Source organism: Plecotus auritus (genome assembly GCF_963455305.1).
Source record: "Plecotus auritus genome assembly, chromosome: X".
In the NCBI taxonomy this organism is placed as follows: Eukaryota; Metazoa; Chordata; class Mammalia; order Chiroptera; family Vespertilionidae; genus Plecotus; species Plecotus auritus.
The window spans coordinates 109,589,282-109,609,799 of record NC_137784.1 but is presented as its reverse complement, the minus strand read 5'-3'; positions in this window follow the sequence as shown (position 1 = coordinate 109,609,799).

The following is a 20,518-nucleotide window of genomic DNA, read 5'->3' as shown; positions in this document are numbered from 1 at the left end:
ACATATTAGGACACAGGCAAAGTCTCTTCAAATTCAAGAGGATAGCAATCATAACAAGCATCTTCTCAGATCACAATGACATAAAACTAGAAATCAACTACAATAAAAACAATGAAAAAAATCAAACACTTGGAGGCTAAATAGCATGCTATTAAACAATGATTGGGTTACCAAAGAGATCAAAGAAGAAATAAAAAGCATCCTGGAAACAAATGTCAATGAAAACAAAACAATCCAAAATCTTTGGAACACAATGAAAGCAGTCCTGAGAGGGAAGTTCATAGCTCTACAGGCTTACTTCAAAAAAAAAAAAAAAGAAAGAAAGAAAGAAAAGAAAAACTGGTTATAAATTATCTAACCTTGCAACTTAAAGAATTAGAAACAGAGCAACAAGAAAACCCACAGTATCCAGAAGGAAGGAAATAATAAAGATCAGAGCAGAAATAAATGATATAGAGACAAAAAAAAATACAAAAGATCAATGAAACCAAGAGCTGGTTCTTTGAAAGGATAAACAAGATTGATGAACCTCTAGCCAGGCTCACCAAGAAGCAAACAAAGAGGACCCAAATAAACAAAATCAGAAATTAAAGAGGTGAAATACCAACAGACCCCAAATAAATACAAAGGATTTTAAAAAATGTATTATGAATAACTCTATTCCAAAAAACTAGACAACCTGGAGGAAATGGACATATTCCTAGAAAAATATAACCTTCCAAAACTCAATCAGGAAGAATCTAAAAACCTGAATAGGCTGATAACTATGGAAGAAATTGAAGCAGTCATCAAAAAGCTTCCAGCAAACAAAAGCCCGGGGCCAGACAGCTTCACAGGGGAGTCTTACCAAACATTCAAGGAAGAACTAAAACCTATCCTCCTCAGACTATTCCAAAAAATTCAAGAGGAAGGAACACTTCCAAGCTCCTTCTATGAAGCCAGCATCACCCTAATACCAAAACCAGATAAAGACATTACAAAGAAAGAGAATTACAGGCCAATATCACTCATGAACATAGATGCCAAAATCCTCAACAAAATTCCAGCAAATCGGATCCAGCAGTACATCAGAAAGATCATATAGTGCCCAGTAGCTCAGCCTCCCAAATTACCTGAGGTGGACACTCTTGGTGCACCCCTTTGTGGGCTGTGTGCACAGTCTTGTAGTTTAGCCTTGATTGTTGTTGGTATCACTGGGAGGAATTGACCTCCAGGCCAATTGGCTGTGAGGATCAGCTGTGTCTACGATGGGAGAACTTCTGTGCTGGAGACACCCTTATGGGGCAAGACTTGCTTCAGAGGGGCTTTGGTGCTCACTGAGTCTGCCCCCTGAGTGTGTCCCTTATGGATCTGAGGAGTTGTAATCTCGGATGGTCCCACTCTGATCACTGGGTATACTGGCTCTTGGATCTCCAAGGAGGTGCTAATTTTGCCTCTGCTTGAGGCCACCCAGAAGGAGCTATGGAGAGATCTGCAGATTCCTCTTCTTTGTTTGGGGTTTGGAGGTGCCCATATGAGGACCAGCTGTGAAGCAATGAAAGCTCCTGTGGGGCTTTGGGCCTTATTTTGGAAGTTCTGGGGCTCACTGACCCAGCTGCAGTTTGTTAGGTAATTTTAGATTGCAAAGGGCCAGGCCATTCATATGCAAAAGCCTCTGCGCACAGCTTGGGTGGGTCGGGGTCTCAGGGAATCAACAGGGTGGAGCAAACAGCTATGGCTGATCCTCAGCCCTGCCCTAAGAGGCCCCTGGATCTCAGTGTCCCTTGGTAATTGCTGCAAGCACCTCTGAGAGAAAGCCGCCCTCAAGTTTCACCCAATGACAGACAGTCCAGTTTCTCCCCGTATGAGTCTGGGTCTCTAAAATCTCACCCGGAACTGTAGTTCAGAGCAGTTGAGAGCTTGTGTCTCCCTCCCGATTGAAAAAGACAACCATGTACTCAGTTGCCCGCCCTTTCCATGCGTGCGCGCACGTGCGTGTGCCTCCGTACCTCTGCACTTTACTTCCGCACCTCCTCTGAGTCTCAGTGTGCTTTTCTCTTTCCTTCTAGTTGTAGAATTTCCACTCAGCCAGCCTTCCTGTGGTTCTGGGTGATGTCTGTTTTGTCTTTTAGTTGTAGTTTTGAAGTGGTTGTGTGAGGCAGCAATTTCAGGTATTTACCTATGCCACCATCTTGCTTTCCCAGAGAGAATCTTAATAAACCTCCCACCTTATTAAAAAAAATACTCAAAATGGATCATGGATGTCAAGCAGAAACACCAGCTGTCAACCACTATGATGCCCACTGCATCTTGGTATTGGCGTTGTCAAGGAAAACATAATACAGCCAAACACTGGATGGAAAAACGCTTTACTTACATAGACAAGAAAGAGCAAGATCAGCTATAGTAGTAGGCATTGGTCCCTCCTGGCAACCACAGCAGGGCAATTTGCCTGCATGCACCTCTCATATCCCCAGAGGGCATAGATAAAATACTGGGATTGACCAAATACTATATGATGTACATGCTTAAGCAGAATAAAGCAGTCACATTGAGTCTGAAACAGGGAAAAATATTCCCACACCAGGCCATAAGCATCGCACAGCCTGTGAGTGTTTCTTACCTGTTGGTAAAGAAGTGTTCCAGGTCTAAGGCTAAGAGTGGGTCAGCCTTGGGGGGGGGGGTGACAAGTTGTGCAATGACTGCTTTTCCAACAATGAACTTAAATGTAAAGCATAAAACTATAAAACTTTTTTTAAATGTAAGGGGAAATCTTTAGGGTTTAAGGCTAGGCAAAGATTTATTAGACTTGACAACAAAAACACAATCCTTAAAAGGAAAAAAAATGATCAATTTAACTTCATCAGAATAATTTTTCTCTGTACAGGACTCTTTTAAGAGGATGAATCAATAAGTTACAAAGTGGAAGAAAATATTTTCAAGACATAGCAAACAAAGGACAAATATTTTGAGTATATAAATAAGTAAAAACTCAACCATTAAAAAAATCCATTTAAATTTGGGAAAAATATGTGAACAGAGATATCACTGAGGAGGATACATCAATGATAAATAAGTACATGAAAAGATATTCAATACCACTAGTCATTAGGGAAATGCAAATAAAACCACAATGAAAAATCAATTCACAACTAGCAGAGTGGCTAAAATTAAAAATCACAATAACACCAAATGCTGTCAAAGACATAGAGATACTGGGCCACTCATATATTGGTGGTGGGAATGTAAAATTGTACACTCTGGAAAACAATCCTGTAGTCCCTCAATAGGTTAAATATAGAGTTCCTTTTTGACCTCATGTTATATAAATGAGCCAAAAATGGCTTCAGTATATTGGCCCTAAGTTATTTATTCTTCAAAGTAGGCCAAAAGTTAGTTCAAAAGCCCACCAGCACCAAGCTCTAATTTTTATATATCTTACGAGAAGCCCGGTGCACGAAATTCGTGCATGGGGGGTGTGTCCCTCAGCCCAGCCTGCACCCTCTCCAATCTGTGACCCCTCTCACAATCCAGGACTTCTGGCTCCCAACTGCTCGCCTGCCTGCCTGCCTGCCTTCCTGATTGCCCCTAACCACTTCTGCCTGCCAGCCTGATCACCCCCTAAACACTTCCCTGCCAGCCTGATTGATGCCTAACTGCTCCCCTGCCAGCCTGTTTGGCCCTAACTGCCCTCCCCTGCAGGCCTGGTCACCCCTAATTGCCCTCCCTTGCAGGCCTGGTCACCCTTAACTGCCCTCCCCTGCAGGCCTGGTCCCCCCCAACTGCCCTTCCCTGCAGGCCCAGTTGCCCCCAACTTCCCTCCTCTGCCAGCCTGGTCACCCCTAACTGCCCTCCCCTGCAGGCTTGATTGCCCCCAACTGCCCTTCCTTGCAAGCCTGGTCCCTCCCAACTGCCCTCCCCTGCTGGCCATCTTGTGGCGGCCATCTTGTGTCCACATGGGGGCAGTCATCTTTGACCACATAGGGACAGCCATCTTGTGTGTTAGAGTGATGGTCAATTTGCATATTATTCTTTTATTAGATAGGATTATATAGGATAGAGGCCTGGTGCACGGGTGGGGGCCGGGGAGGCCCTAATATCTGGGATTTATTTATCTTCTATAATTGAAACTTTGTAGCCTTGAGCAGAGCCAAGCCTCCTGCTCGCTCCACGGCTGCAGCCATTTTTGTTGGGATTTATTTATTTTCTATAATTGAATCTTTGTAGCCTTAAGCGGAGGCCAAGGCAGGCCAGGGCTGCGGAAACTTGGCTTCCTCCATCGCCGGGGCAACTCAAGCCTCCTGCTCTCTCCAACTCTGTGGCTGCCGCCATTTTTGTTGGCATTTATTTATCTTCTATAATTGAAACTTTGTAGCCTTAAGCAGAGGCTAAGGCAGGCCAGGGCAGGTGGAAAGCTTGGCTCCCTCCATTGACAAGGAAGCCCAAGCCTCCTGCTCTCTCCGTGGCCACAGCCATCTTGGTTGGGTTAATTTGCATACTTGCTCCTGATTGGTTGGTGGGCGTGGCTTGTGGGTGTAGTGGAGGTATGGTCAATTTGCATATTACTCTTTTATTAGATAGGATTGTTTTAAATATAGCCCAAACAAGCATAACTTTTTTAGCCATTTGGAGCCTGCTGACTTTGCACACCCCACACAACTGCACCCAACATCTGCTAACCATAGATAAGATAAAACTCCTGGACTATAAAGCCCATAAGCCACCGCTGTCCTTCAGAGCTCCCTGACCCAGACACTCTACACCATACTTCCAAGTGACATCATCTAGACATGTAAGCTCCCTTTGTGATCCTCCCCTCCTCCTGAAGTTCCCTTGCCCTCCTCCCCTTAATAAAATAAAAAGGGGGGAATTTGGATACAGAGAAAGATATACACAAAAGGAAGATTATGTAAAGATAGCCATGTAATAGTGGAGGTAGACATGGGACAGATGCAATGCCAGCTAAGGATTGCTGGCCACCACCAGAAGCTAGAAAGAGTAAAGGAAGGCTTCTATCAAGACAGTCTCATAGGGAGCATGGCCCTGCCAGTATCAATACCTTGATTTTGGACTTCTAGCCTCTAAAACTGTGAGATAATAAATTTTTGTTATTTTAAGCCTCACAGTTTGTGGTACTTTGTTATGACAGCCTTAGAAAATTAATACACCATGGAATAGTAGTCATCAATCTTACCTAATAATAGAGAAACATGTAAGTTGACCATACCTTTGCTACGCCCACAGCCAATCAGAGTGAGTATGCAAATTAACCCAACAAAAATGGTGGTTAATTTGCATACATACCTGGGTCCCGGGAACCTCCTCAGAACCCAGGTCATTCCTAGCCAGCCATCGGAGGGGTGGGGGCCCCTTCCCAAGCCTAAAGCCTGGGGCAGGGGCTTTAGGCTTGGGAAGCAGCCGAGCCTGCAATCAGAGGGGCGGTGGGGGGGGGGCCTGCTTCCCAAGCCTAAAGCCTGGGGTGGAGGTTTTAGGCTTGGGAAGGGGCCGAGGGAGGGGCGGGGGGATGCCCGTTTCCCAAGCCTAAAGCCTGGGGCGATGGCTTTAGGCTTGGGAAGGGGCCAAGCCTGTGATAGGAGGGGCAGGAAGGGGGTGTCCGCTTCCCAAGCCTAAAGCCTGGGGTGGAGGCTTTAGGCTTGGGAAGGGGCCGCGACCAAACACAGACCATCTGGAAGTCAGCGCTGGGTTGCCCAGCTGCAGCTTGGCAACCCAGCACTGACTACCAGGTGGCTGAGGCCCAGAAAGTGAGTCAGGGTCTGATCTGCAGTCTCAGTGGAAGCTGTTGATCAGTGTACTTACCTCTCTCTTTCTCTCCCTCTTTCTTTCTGATCTTCGCCAGTAGACAGGCTTTTCTTTCTCTCCTGGCCTCTGCGGGGGCTGCTGTTAAGCCCTGCCTTTTTGATCAGGCCCAGAGATAGCCCTGGAGATGCTGACTGGCATAGGAACCGACCAATCAGAACCAAAGGTGGGTGCTGTGAAGAACCAATGGCTGCCTAGGAGGCGGAGCTTCTGATGCTGACTGGCATTGAAACCGACCAATGAGAACCAATATGGGTGCTGTGGGGAGCCAATGGCTGCCTAGGAGGCAGAGCTTTTGATGCTGTCTGGCATAGGAACTGAACAATGAGAACCAAATCTGGGTGCTGTGAGGAGCCAATGGCTGCCTAGGATGTGAAGCTTTTGATGCTGGCATAGGAACCGACCAATCACAACCAAATTGCCCAGCAGAGGAGGGCAGATGGGGGCAACATCAGGCCTGCAGGAGAGGGCAGTTAGGGGTGATCAGGCTGGCAGGCAGAGGCAGTTAGGGGCAATCAGGCAGTCAGGCAGGTGAGCAGTTAGGAGCCAGTGGTCCCCAATTGGAGAGGGTGCAGGTTGAGTTGAGGGAACCCCACCTCCATGCACGAATTTCATGCACCGGGCCTCTAGTGAAAATAATAAACTCTTAATAAACACAACTTAGAGAATTATGCTGAGTATTTTAAAAAGACAATCCCAAAAAGGTTATATACTGTATAATCCCATTTATATATTACTTTTGAAATGACAACATTTTAGAAATGGAGGGTAGGTTAATAGTTACCAGGCTTTAGGGACTGGGCACAAGGATGGGACAGGAGGAATATGGGATGGCTATAAAGGGGAAACAAAAAGGATACTGTGGAAATATTCTGTATCTTGGCTGTGGTGGATACATGAACCCACATAAATTATAAAATTGAATAGTACTTAACACACACACAAACACAGATGAATACAATTAAACTGAGAAATCTGAATTAAAATCAGTGAATTATATACCAATATTTTGGTTGTAATATTACACTATAGTTTTGCAAAATGCTACCACTTGGAAAATTGAGCCAAGTGTCAGTGAGTTTCTGAATTATTTCTTACAACTGCCGGTAAACTTACAGCTATAAATTTTTCCATTGAAATAAAGCATCATTTGGCTGTTTAGAACAGACTTTAAAGGGCAAGGGTGACAGAAGAGAGAACAGTTAGGAAACTTTTGCAGAAATCCACGAGAAAAATGGGTGGTGGCTTCAACTAGACTTAGAAGGGTAGAAGCAGTATGTAGGGAGAAGTAGTTGGATTCCAGATATATAGTATTTTGAAGGTAGAACTAAAACAATTTGCTGACAGATGCATGTGGGATGTGAGAGGGGAATGTTAAGGATGACTCCAATGTCTTAAGATGGAGAAAGCTGTAGAGTGAAGGGAAGGGATTACGGTAGAAAAGCTAGGGGGCTGAATAGCATCAGGACAATAATTGCAGATAGAGAAAAAAAATTAATAACAGACTTCAATGAAGGTTCTCAAAGGGCCTCAAAAAGATATATCAAAACTTTTAGGTTACCCCTAGCTGGTTTGCCTGAGTGGATAGAGCATCAGCCTGCGGACTGAAGGGTCCTGGGTTCAATTCCGGTCAAGGGCACATGCCCGGGTTGCGTTCTCAATCCCCAGTAGGGGGCGTGCAGGAGGCAGCCGGTCAATGATGCTCTCTCATTATTGATGTTTCTATCTCTCTCCCTCTCCCTTCCTCTCTGAAATCAATAAAAATATACATATTTTTTAAAAGTTTGGGTTACCCATCTATGAAAGTACAGAATATCCAAATGTATAGATTCACCAGCTACTTTCAATAAGGAGTCTGCAGCCCACATGCTAAAGATTATTGGGCTAAGATATCTTGAGTGGAGACATAAGCCCCATGACCTGAGTTCATGTGCCATCTGAGACACCAGAAGGAAATTACTATCTCCTCTCCCCCAAACCCATTAAAAAAAAATATATATACAGCAAGTCCAAAGTGATTGCTTTCATAGTCTGCTAATACATCCCTGAATGGACAGATATTTACTGTGTAAATATTGTGAAGAATTAATGATCCTGTCTTTCTATTGGGAGCTTTGCTGCTTCCCCCATATCTAGCCTGTCAATCTTACGGTTGATGCAGACTATAGGAGATGTGTAGCCCTGTCTGCCACCTTTACTATCATGCTTCTTGCCCCATACATTAGCTGGTTCTTAATTCTCTCTACTGGTCTTAAAATTTTCCTCTGGGAACCAAATTAGGACATGCTCACAAAGCAAAACTAATGTGCCCTCTGTATGAAGTGTATACAGCAATGTTCAAGATGTTGGTTTTGGGGAACTCCAAGTAGCAGACAGTGCTCCCATAATGCCTGTCACTCCTGGACAGGACCACAGGGGGAGTAGAAAAGAGGGAGGAAGGGAGAGATAATAGGGAATCTTTGGGATACAGCTGCCACCTACTGCTGCTCTGCCATGAAAGCTGGAAGTAAGTGCTCAGTTTCCTAGGCACCTGGTGAGACTGTAATATATCTTAAAAACAAAACAAAACAAAACAAAACACTTTATTGTTGAAATTATTACAAATGCCCCCCTTTTTCTCCTGTTGACCCCCTCCACCCCGTTCTCACACCCTCCCCAGGCCTTCTTTGCACTATTGTTTGTCGATGGGCTATGCATATGTACATATAAATTCTTTGTTTAATCTCTTCCCATCCCCTCTCCTCCTGAAATACACCAATCGGTTGCATGTTTCAACATCTCTGGATTTGTTTTTGTTCATCAGTTTATTTTCTTCCAGGCCAAGAGACATATGAAAAAATGCTCAAAGTCACTAATCATCTGTGAGATTTAAATTAAAAGGACAATTATGGCCGAAACCGGTTTGGCTCAATGGATAGAGCGTCAGCCTGCAGACTGAAAGGTCCCAGGTTCGATTCCGGTCAAGGGCACGTACCTTGGTTGCGGGCACATCCCCAGTGGGAGGTGTGCAAGAGGCAGCTGATGGATGTTTCTCTCTCATCGATGTTTCTAACTCTCTATCCCTCTCCCTTCCTCTCTGTAAAATATCAATAAAATATATTTAAAAAAATAAAAGGACAATTATGTACCACCTCACACCTGTCAGAATGACTATCATCAACAAATGACAGTGTTGGCGAGGATCGGGAGAAAAGGGAACCCTAGTACACTGCTGGTGGGAATGCAGACTGGTGTAGCCACTGTGGAAAACAGTATGGAGTTTCCTCAAAAAAACTAAAAATGGTACTCCCAGTTGACCCAGTGATCCCACTTCTAGGAATATATCCTAAGAAATCAGAAACACCAATCAGAAAGTATATATGTATCCATATGTTCATAGCAGCACAATTTACAATAGCTAAGATGCAGAAACAACCCAAGTACCCATCAGAAGATGAGTGTATAAAAAAGCTGTGGTACATTTACACAATGGAATGCTACACCGCTATAAAAAGAAAGAGCTCTTACCATTTGCAACAGCATGGATGGACCTGGAGAGTATCATGCTAAGTAAAATAAGCCAGTAAAGAAAGATAGGTATCACATGATTTCATTCATATGTGGAATCTAATAGACAAAATAAACTGATGAATAAAATAGAAGCAGAGATATAGAAGAATGGAACAGACTGATGAATTTCAGAGGGAAGGTGGAGGTGGGGGTGAGAAGGGAGTGATTAACTGGATAACTTATATACATTCATGCATAACCCATGGACACAGACAATAGTGTGGTGAAGGCCTGGGAGGGGCGAATACAGGATGGAGGAGGTCAACAGGAAAAAAAACACAAACCAAGGGGACAGCTGTAATACTTTCAACAATAAAGATAAATAAACAAACAAACAAACAAATAAATATCACCTCTACAGAGTGGCCTAACTTGACAAGTCAATCTAAAACAAACAAAAAAAATCCAGCGGTGGGGGTGAAGGCCGGGGCTGGGGGGGCAGAGGCAGGCTGGGAGAGGACAATGGGGGGAAAAGGAGACATATGTAATACTTTCAACAATAAAGAATTTTAAAAATACACAAAAAAGTCCCTGATCCTCCCCATTCCAATCACTTTATCATATTTTCTTATTTTATTACCTTCATAACACCAATAGCTGAACAAAGAAGCAATATAGCTTAGTGTTATAGTGCCAAATAGCCTGGGTTTAGATTCTGGCTGTACCACTTCTTGGCTCTGTGACTTTAGGCAAGTTATTTAACCACTCTGAGCTTTAGTTTTTTCATCTGGGAAAAAGAATAATAATAGTATCTGCCTCTCAGTGTTGTTGTGAGGACTAAATGAATTAATACAGGTAAAGTGTTTAGCATGGTGTCTGGCACATTGTAAAACTATCTCTTAATATTTGCTATTATGGTAGCCAGCCTGCAAAGTGGTCTTTGAATGATCCCCACCTCCAGCTATTCACACCAGGGTTGGTCTATGTGATAAGGCAGAAGTGATGGTATGTCACTTCTGAAATTAGGATATAAAATATTTCATCTTTCATCTTGGGCACTCTCATTCACTTCTCTCTTTCTCAGATCATTCACTCTGAGAAAAAGAAACTAATTGCCATGTGAAATAGCCTGTGGAGACATCCAGGTAGCATATCAAAACATAGAGGCCTCTGGCCAACAGCTAGAGCGGAGTTGAAGCCTTCTCACAAACACATTAGAGAGCTTGGTAGCAGAATCCCAATCACTCACTAACAACTTTACTGAAATCTTATAAAAGATCTTGAGCCAGAACTATCGAGCAAAGTCATTCATTGCTGGATTCCTGTCCCTCAGAAAGTATATGGAATAATAAATATTTATTGTTTTAAGTCACTAAGGTTTAGAGTAATTTGTTATGCAACGACAGTTAACTAATGCAGCAATTAAATTAACTTTTTGGTCTACCTAATTATTATCAACCCTCTCTTCTCTATCTTTAGTATCATTTAGTAGACTACAGAGTTTAGAGTGAGCACAAGCATTTTATGTATTGATTAAACTTCAGAATTTCACTAGAGGTTTTGGTAGGTCTTATTTAACTGTTACCATAGTATTTCTGGTGTCATAGAAAGAACATTGGGCCAGAAATGTAAAGTATTTTCACTGGATATCTGATTGATCGGGATAAGTCATTTCACCCCTCAGAACATTCTCATCTTTCACACAGGGGAAATAATACTTGACATACATACCTGTACGGGTAGTTATTAAAATGAAATGGGATAATAGATGGAAACTCGGTAAAACAATAAGTGGTGTCAGGACAATATTAAATTCCCTGTAATAATTGTTTGTGTGTGTGTGTGTGTGTGTGTGTGTGTGTGTGTGTGTGTGTGTGTTGTTCTTGTTGTTTTTTGGTTGTTGTTGTTGTTGATAGCTAGGTGGAAAATGTCTTCTGAATTTATATATTTATGTTTATGTTTATAATTTCTACAGTGGCAGTTTCTCAAGTACCGATCTTTCCATCAAAGCAAAGAATTTTCCCTAATGAGCCAAGGCATCGTTCTCTTTCAATGATTGTAATTTCCCCTGATCATATTAATTTCCTTCACTCTTTGTTTGATTGTGCAATTATCAATTGTATAATCATAATTATCGATTGTATTTATGTATAATAGCAATGTGAAAATAGAAAACAATGTTAAGAAACAATTGCACTTATAATAGCATCTAAACATAAAAAATACACTAAGGGATAAATTTTGCAAAATATTTTACAAGATTGTATCATAAAAACTATAAAATATTGTCAAGAATATTTAAATAGGGAGATCCAAGATCACTACTGACGAGACAGCAGACTGCTAGATAGTGTATGAGTGAGAGAAGGAAAGGAGAGTGCATGGATGTGCGGGGAGTGTCTGTATTTGTGAGTGAGGGACAGCTATATTCCAAGGGGCTTTTGGGGGCTGGCAGACTGGGCCCCCCGACCGGGCAGCCTCTATCGCTGCTGAAATCTCTCCTGGAGTACCAGCTCTGCTGTGGAGGCCACGCCATCTTGAAGGGGAGACCTTCGGTGATCGGGAGACCTGCTGTGACCAGAACCCCAGCCTTACCTTCAACCGGGAAGACCTAGAATACCTCTCGGGACCTAACAGCTACAACGCCCAGGGACCAGCTACCTCAGCTGCGAACCCACAAATGCCGGGACTCCAGCCTCCCCTGACTGTGGGTGCCTGGGAGGTCTATTCAGAGGGAGACAAAGAGGCACCAAAAATGCGAACAGGCCTTGCACCTTCTCACAGAGCTGATGGAAAGAACAGCTACATCGAACAACACCCACCCAGAACTGGCAAATTAAACACAGCTGGTGAGGCAATCCACGAATGGAAAAGTCAGAGATCAATCACCTAGAGAAAGGTGAGATTTGGGATCCGGACTGAAGGGAGAGATGTGCGCAGTGGGAACTGGTGGCTCAGAGGAAGAATGAGACTCACAAAATCCGCAGCCATTGGGGTCAGTGTAGCCCGCCAATGTGGAAGGGGGTCCACAGGGCTGCAGGCAGAAGGGGACCCTAGAAATCAACCCACAGCTGGACTGAGCCCAGAAAGGCAGCCTGAAGTTCTGTACTGGCTGCACAGAACCAGGGGAAAAAGACATGAGTTTGCACACCTCCTCTGGCTTTTTTCCTATTTTTAAATCCTTACTTTTCCTTGCTAAGTCCAGTACATAGGATCTTCCAATTAAAAACACTCACTGAGACTGCAGGGGAAAGTTGTTTTTGTGGAAACTGGGAATCAGAGTGGGGAGAGATTAACAGAAAACCAGTTCTGGGGCAGTCTGTCCCTCCAATCCAGTATATAGTGTGGCATGAAAACCAAAATCTGAATACTGGGTAAAGAGGCCTTTTAGCCCTGGATATTAAGACAGAAACACTGCCACCCAGGGGTTGTATCAGAAATTGACTCTTGTGTGTAAATACAACTAAAGGCAGGCTGAGAACAAAAGAGAGCAGAGAGATCCCACTTGCTTGAAAACAGGGTTGTAGCTTATGACACAGAGGAGTGGTGGATGACAAGAAACTTCAATACTGTGCTGACTGCCTGAAAGGAAACAGACATGCCAAGTAGAACAGTAGATGAAGTGAATGACCTTCACTATTTCACATTTTTATTTTTTATCTTTTACTTAAGAAACTAAATTTTTTTCTTACTTGATTTTACCTTGTTTATTATTATATTTTTATTTTCAACTATTATTATTACTACTATTATTTTAGCCATTTTTAAAGTTTTATTTTATTATATTTTTTCTTTATTTTATTTTATTTTATTTTGGGATTAGTGTTCAACATTCTATTTTCATTTTCCCTTAGCATTATTTTACTCTATCTCAATTTTTCCTTTATGCCAACAATCTCTTCCTCACTTTCCCCCTTTTTTGTTCTCTTTCTCTTACCCTGTTCCTGTTTTAGTTTTTCTCTATTCTTTCTTTTTACTCCCTGTTAAAAATTAATCTTACTCATATATCTAATTTCCTTTCCCCTGCTCCAAGCCCATACGCACTTTTCTCTTCTCTTTCTTCACTATACAAATTTTTCTCTCTCTCTTTTTTTTTGCTTTTATTGCCTTTTTCTTTCTGTCTGTCTTGTTGTTGTTTGTTTGATTGTTGGTTATTTTTTGTTTGTTGATTTGTTTGTTCTTTTTTGTTTGTTTTTTTTTGTTTGTTTGTTTCTGTTTTTCCTCTCCTCGCTTGTTATCTTCTTCTACTAATAGATTAACTAATTCCAATCACCAGCTCAGGCCTACCTACTCTCAATTTTCCTTCTCTAATAGTAAATGAATACATACATAGATTAAAGAAGGGAGAAATTTATATATATAATCTTTTATATATATTAATGTATTTTTTCATTTTTCATATTTTGTTTATGACTTTTCTTCTGATACACTCATTCTCTTTCTACCTTCTTTATACTGAATTGTGGCTACTTCCCAATTCATTCAATTCCATGACCTTACCTTCTGGAAATAAGCTCTGCCTCCTCAGATTCATGTGGGTGTTTGTTGTTTGGATCTTTGTTGTTTGCATTTTTTGCATTAGTCATTGTTCCTAGTTTGCATTCATCTCTGGGTATTTGTTGAATGCATTTTTTTGATTAGTTGTTGTTTTATTGGAGTTTTCTCCTTATATACATATACCCCCCTCTTTTTTCTTCTTTTTGTTTTCTCTCTTACATTTTTTTCCTCTTCTCAATGTCATCTTGGCACTCTCTTCTATTCTGTAATTCTCTTTTCTCTGGTGGTCAAATTTATTTGGGAGAATTAGTATCATGAATATATTTTTTTGGTGCCCTGTGCGTTTTGTCTTGCTGTGTTGTATTTTGTGCCTTTAAGTCAACACAGGAGAGAGAGAGAGCTACATAACCAAACACCTTGAGGGGAGCGATCATGGGGAGACAAAGAAAGAGCCCACATATGAAAGAAAAGGAAAATTCACCAGAAAAGGAAGTAAATGAAATGGAGGCAAGCAATATGATTCAGAACAATGGTCACAAGGTCGATAAAAAGGATGGAAGACAAATTCAACAATATATATAAGAACCAAGAGGAAATGAAGAAGAACCAAGAAGAAATGAAAAATGACATCGCAGCAATAAAGAAAGCAATAGAAAGCATCAACAGTAGACTAGAAGAAGCAGAGGACCGCATCAGTGAGCTAGAAGACAAGGTAGGAAAAAATACCCAAGCAGAGCAGAAACTGGAAAAAAACAAAATTTACAAAACAGGAGGAGAGCCTAAGGGAACTTTGGGATAACACGAAATGAAACAATATCTGCATAATAGGGGTGCCAGAAAGAAAGGAAACTGAGCAAGGAATAGAAAATCTGTTCGAAGAAATAATGACAGAAAACTTCCCTGATATCAGGAAGAAAATACTCACACAAGTCCAGGATGCTCACAGAGTCCCAAAAAAGATGCACCCCAAAAGACTAACACCAAGACACATTATAATTAAATTGGAAAACACCATAACAAACTAAGAATCTTACAGGCTGCCAGAGAGAAACAGAAAGTTAGCTACAAAGGATCTCCCATCAGACTGTCAATTGATTTCTCAACAGAAACACATAAGGCCAGAAGGGAATAGAATGAAATATACAAAGTCATGGAAAGGAAGGGTCTGAATCTAAGAATACTGTATCCTGCAAGGCTATCAATCAAAATTGAGGGTGAAATCAAGAGCTAGACATACAAAAAAGGACTAAGGGAGTTGATTACCAACAAACAAGCAATGCAAGAAATGTTAAAGGGTCTGCTGTAAAAAGAGAAATAGGAAAGGAAGAAGGAACACAGGCATAAGGAATAAAAATGGCGACAAACAAGCACCTATCAATAATAACTTTAAATGTAAATGGATTAAATGCCCCAATCAAAAGAAATAGGGTAGCTGAGTGGGTAAGAAAAAATGACCCATATATCTGCTGTCTACAGGAAACCCACCTCAGAACAAAGGACTCACACAGACTGATGGTGAAGGGATGGAAAAAGGTTTTTCAAGCAAATGGAAATGAAAAAAAAAGCTGGGATAGCAATACTTATATCTGACAAATTAGACCTCAAAGTGAAGGCCATAACAAGAGATAAGGAAGGCTACTTCATAATACTAAAGGGAGCAATTCAACAAGAAGGTATAACTCTAGTAAACATATATGCACCCAATACAGGAGCACCCAAATACATAAAAAAACTTCTGCAGGATATCAAGGAAGAGATTGACAGCAATACAATCATAGTTGGAGACATTAATACCCTACTAACACCACTGGACAAATCCTCTAAACAAAAAATCAGCAAAGAAACATAAATCCTAAATGACTCACTAGATCAGATGGAATTAATTGACATCTTCAGAACACTTCACCCCAAAGCCAAAGAATAAATATTCTTCTCAAGTGCACATGGGATATTTTCAAAGATACACCACATATTGGGACATAGGCAAAGTCTCTTCAAATTCAAGAAGATAGAAATCATATCAAGCATCTTCTCAAATCACAATGGCATAAAACTTGAAATCAACTACAATAAAAACAATAACAAAAATCAAACACCTGGAGGCTAAATAGCGTGCTATTAAACAATGATTGAGTTACCAAAGAGATCAAAGAAGAAGTAAAAAACATCATGACAACAAATGACAAGGAAAACACAACAATACAAAATCTATGAGAGGGAAGTTCATAGCTCTACAGACCTATCTCAAAAAATGGTAATAAATTATCTAAACCTACAACTCAAAGAGTTAGAAAAAGAGCAACAAGAAAAGCCCAGTGTAAGCAGAAGGAAGGAAATAATAAAAATCAGAGTGGAGATAAACGACATGTAGACCAAAAAAACAATACAAAAGATCAACAAAACCAAGAGCTGGTTCTTTTAAAGAAAAACAAGATTGATGAACCTCTAGCCCAGCTCACCAAGAAGCAAAGAGAGAGGACCCAAACAAAATCAGAAATGAAAGAGGTGAAATAACAACCGATCCCTCAGAAATACAAACAGTTACGAAAAAATAATATGAACAACTCTATTCCAACAAAATGGACATTCTAGATGAAATGGACATATTCTTAGAAAAATACAAGCTCAAAAAACTCAATCAAGAAGAATCAAAAAACCTGAATAGGCCAATACCTACTGAGGAAATTGAAGTAGCAATAAAAATATTCCAGCAACAAAACCCTGGTCTGGATGGCTTTACAGGTGAGTTCTACCAAGCATTCAAAGAAGAAATAAGACCTATCCTCCTCAGACTATTCCAAAAAATTCAAGAGGAAGGCACACTTCCAAACCTTTCTATGAAGCCAGCATTACCCTAATCCCAAAACCAAGAAAAGACACCACCAAAAAAGAGAACTACAGGCCAGTATCCTTGATGAACATAGATGCTAAAATCCTCAACAAAATTGGATTCAGCATTACATTAGAAAGATCATACACCATGACCAATGACATTTATTCCAGGGATGCAAGGATGGTACAATATCCGCAAATCAATAAGTGTGATACATCACATAAACAAACTGAGAGACAAAAATCACATAATCATATCAGTCGATGCAGAAAAAGCATTTGACAAAATCCAACATCCTTTCTTGATAAAAACTCTCAGCAAAGTGGGAATAGAGGGATCATACCTCAACATAATAAAAGCCTTATATGACAAACCTACAGACAACATCATAATCAATGGGCAAAAACTAAACTTATTTCTTCTAAGAACAGGAACAAGACAGGGATGCCCACTTTCACCACTCCTCTTTGATATAGTACTGGAAATGCTAGCCATAGCGATTAGACAAGAAGAAGAAATAAAAGGCATCTAAATTAGAAAAGAAGAAGTAAAACTGTCCTTATTCACAGATGACATGATATTGTACATAGAAAACCCCAAAGACTCCATCAAATAACTACTAGACCTAATAAATGAATTTGACAATGTAGCAGGATACAAAATTAACACCCAGAAATCTATGGCCTTTTTGTACACCAACTAGAGGCCTGGTGCAGGAAATTTGTGCACAGGGAGAGGGAGTTGTCCCTCAGCCTGTCCTGCACCCTCTCCAATCTGGAACCCCTTGGGGGAAGTCTGTCTGTTGGTTGAGGCCCAATCCATAAACCAGCAGTCAGACGTCCCTCTCACAATCTGGGACTGCTGGCTCCTAACTACTTGTCTGCCTGCCTTCCTGATTGCCCCTAACCACTTCTGCTTGCTGGCCTGATCACCCCCAACTGCCCTCCCCTGCCAGCCTGATTGACCCAACTGCTCTCTCCTGCTGATCTGATCGCCCCAAGCTGCCCTTCACTGCCAACCAGATTGCCCCCAACTTCCCTCCCTTGCCAACCTGGGCCCCCAACTGCCCTCCCCTGCCCGCCTGGTCACCCCCAGCTGCCATCCCCTGCCAGACTAATCTTGCCCCCAACTGCACTCCCCTGCAGCCTGGTCCCCCCCCCCAACTGCCCTCCCTTACAGGCCTAGTCACCCCTAACTACCCTCCCCTGCCAGCCTGGTCACAGCCAACTCCCCTCCCCTGCTGGCCATCTTGTGGTGGCCATCTTGTAATGATGTCACGCAAGGGAGTCATGCCACCTAGGCTTTTATTATATAAGATAATAAACTCACAGAAAGAGAAGCCAAAAAAAAAAATCCCATTTACCATTGCACCAAAAAAAATAATATACCTAGGAATAAACTTAACTAAGGATGTAAAAGACCTATACTCAGAAAACTATAGGACATTGAAAAAAGAGATAGAGGAAGACATAAACAAATGGAAGAACATATCATATTCATGGATTGGTAGAATCAACATCATTAAAATGTCCATACTACCCAAAGCAATCTACAGATTCAATGCAATCCCCATTAAAATACCATTGGCATATTTCACAGATATAGAAAGAACTCTCCAAAAATTCATCTGAAATTTAAAAAGACCACAAATAGCTGCAGCAATCCTGAGGAAGAAGAACAAAGTTGGAGTGATCGCAATACCAGATATCAAGCTATATAACCAAGCAATGGTTCTCAAGACTGCCTGGTACTGGCACAAGAACAGACATATAGACCAATGGAACAGAATAGAGAACACAGAAATTGACCCAAGCCATTATGCTCAATTAATATTTGACAAAGGAGGCAAGAGCCTACAATGGAGTCAAGATAGTCTCTTCAATAAATGCTGCTGGGAAATTTGATCAGATACATGCAAAAAAATGAAACTAGATCACCAACTTATGCCATACACAAAAATAAATTCAAAATGGATAAAGGACTTAAACGTAAGGTGGGAAACCATAAAAATCCTACAAGACACCATAGGCAGCAAAATAGCAGACATATGTCATAGCAATATCTTTACAGACACAGCTTCTAGGGCAATGGAGACTAAGGAGAAAATAAAAAAATGGGACTACATCAAAATAAAAAGCTCTGCACAGCAAAAGAAACCATTAGCAAAACAACAAGAAAACCCACTGCATGGGAGAACATATTTGCCAATGATATTTTTGATAAGGGTTTAATCTCCAAAATTTACAGAGAACTCATACAACTTAACAAAAGGAAGATAAATGATCCAAGCAAAAAGTGGGCAAAGGATCTAAATCAGCCGTGAGCAGGAGAAACCAAGATGGCGGCATAGGTAAACACCTAAACTGCTGCCTCGCACAACAATTTCAAAACTACAACTAAAAGACAGAACGGACACCATCCAGAACCGCAGGAAAGCTGACTGAGTGAAAATTCTACAACTAGAAGGAAGGAGAAAAGCTCACAGAGAATTGGAGGTACGGCAAAGGGTCTTTGTGCGCGCAGAGAGGAAGGGCGGCGGAGTGCCTGGCTGGCTTTCTCTGGCGGAAGGGGGAAGGGAGCTCCCGACCGCATTGAACCCCAGTTCTGACTGCAGTGAACCCCAGTTCCAGGCGAGCCCCCGGGGACCCACGCTCTTGTGGGGGGAGTCTGGACTCTCGGGCGGAGACTCGGGAGCCGGGGAAGGCGGAAGACTGAAAGTCCGCTCGCGCCAGTGCGCACAAAGGCTGCGGGGGCTGCCACAGGCTTTCCCTAGCAGAAGGGAGTCAGAGGCTCCTGACGGCACCGAACACCAGTTCTGACTGAAGTGAGCCCCAGTTCTGACTGCAGTGAACCCCAGTTCCAGGCGAGCCCCTGGAGACCCACGCTCTTGTGGGGGGAGTCTGGACTCTCGGGCGGAGACTCGGGAGCCGGGGAAGGCGGAAGACTGAAAGTCCGCTCGAGCCAGTGCGCACAAAGGCTGCGGGGGCTGCCACAGGCTTTCCCTAGCAGAAGGGAGTCAGAGGCTCCTGACGGCACCGAACACCAGTTCTGACTGAAGTGAGCCCCAGTTCTGTCTGCAGTGAACCCCAGTTCCAGGCGAGCCCCCGGAGACCCACGCTCTTGTGGGGGGAGTCTGGACTCTCGGGCGGAGACTCGGGAGCCGGGGAAGGCGGAAGACTGAAAGTCCGCTCGCGCCAGTGCGCACAAAGGCTGCGGGGGCTGCCGCAGGCTTTCCCTAGCGGAAGGGAGTGAGAGGCTCCTGACGGCACAAAACCCCAGTTCTGACTGAAGTGAGCCCCAGTTCTGACTGCAGTGAACCCCAGTTCCAGGCGAGCCCCCGGAGACCCACGCTCTTGTGGGGGGAGTCTGGACTCTCGGGCGGAGAATCGGGAGCCGGGAAGGCAGAGGACTGAAGGCACACACGTGCTAGCAAGGGCAAGGCTGATGGGAAGCCAAGACTGAGACTCCACCCCATCCAAGCTGAGCACAGAGGCTATTGCAATTTGGCAAGTCTAATCCTATAAGGCTGTCTCCAGCACCGGACTTCTCCCAGCATAGACACAGCTGATCCTTACAGCCAACTGGCCTGGAGGTCAATTCTTCCCAGTGATACCAACAACAATCAAGACTTAATTACAACAAGGCTGTACACACAGTCCACAAAGGTGTGCACCAAGAGTGTCCACCTCAGGTTAACTGGGGAGGCAGACCCACTGGGCCAAATTGGAAACCTAGCACACAAATCTACCAACTCAGGGAAGCAGTGAAAATGCGGCGTCTAAGAATCAGATCACAAACGAAAGAAATGGAGGAAAACAAACGACTGGATATAGAATTCAAAACCACGGTTATAAGGCTTTTTAAGAATATCCTAGAAAAGGCCGATAAATATAACGAGACCCT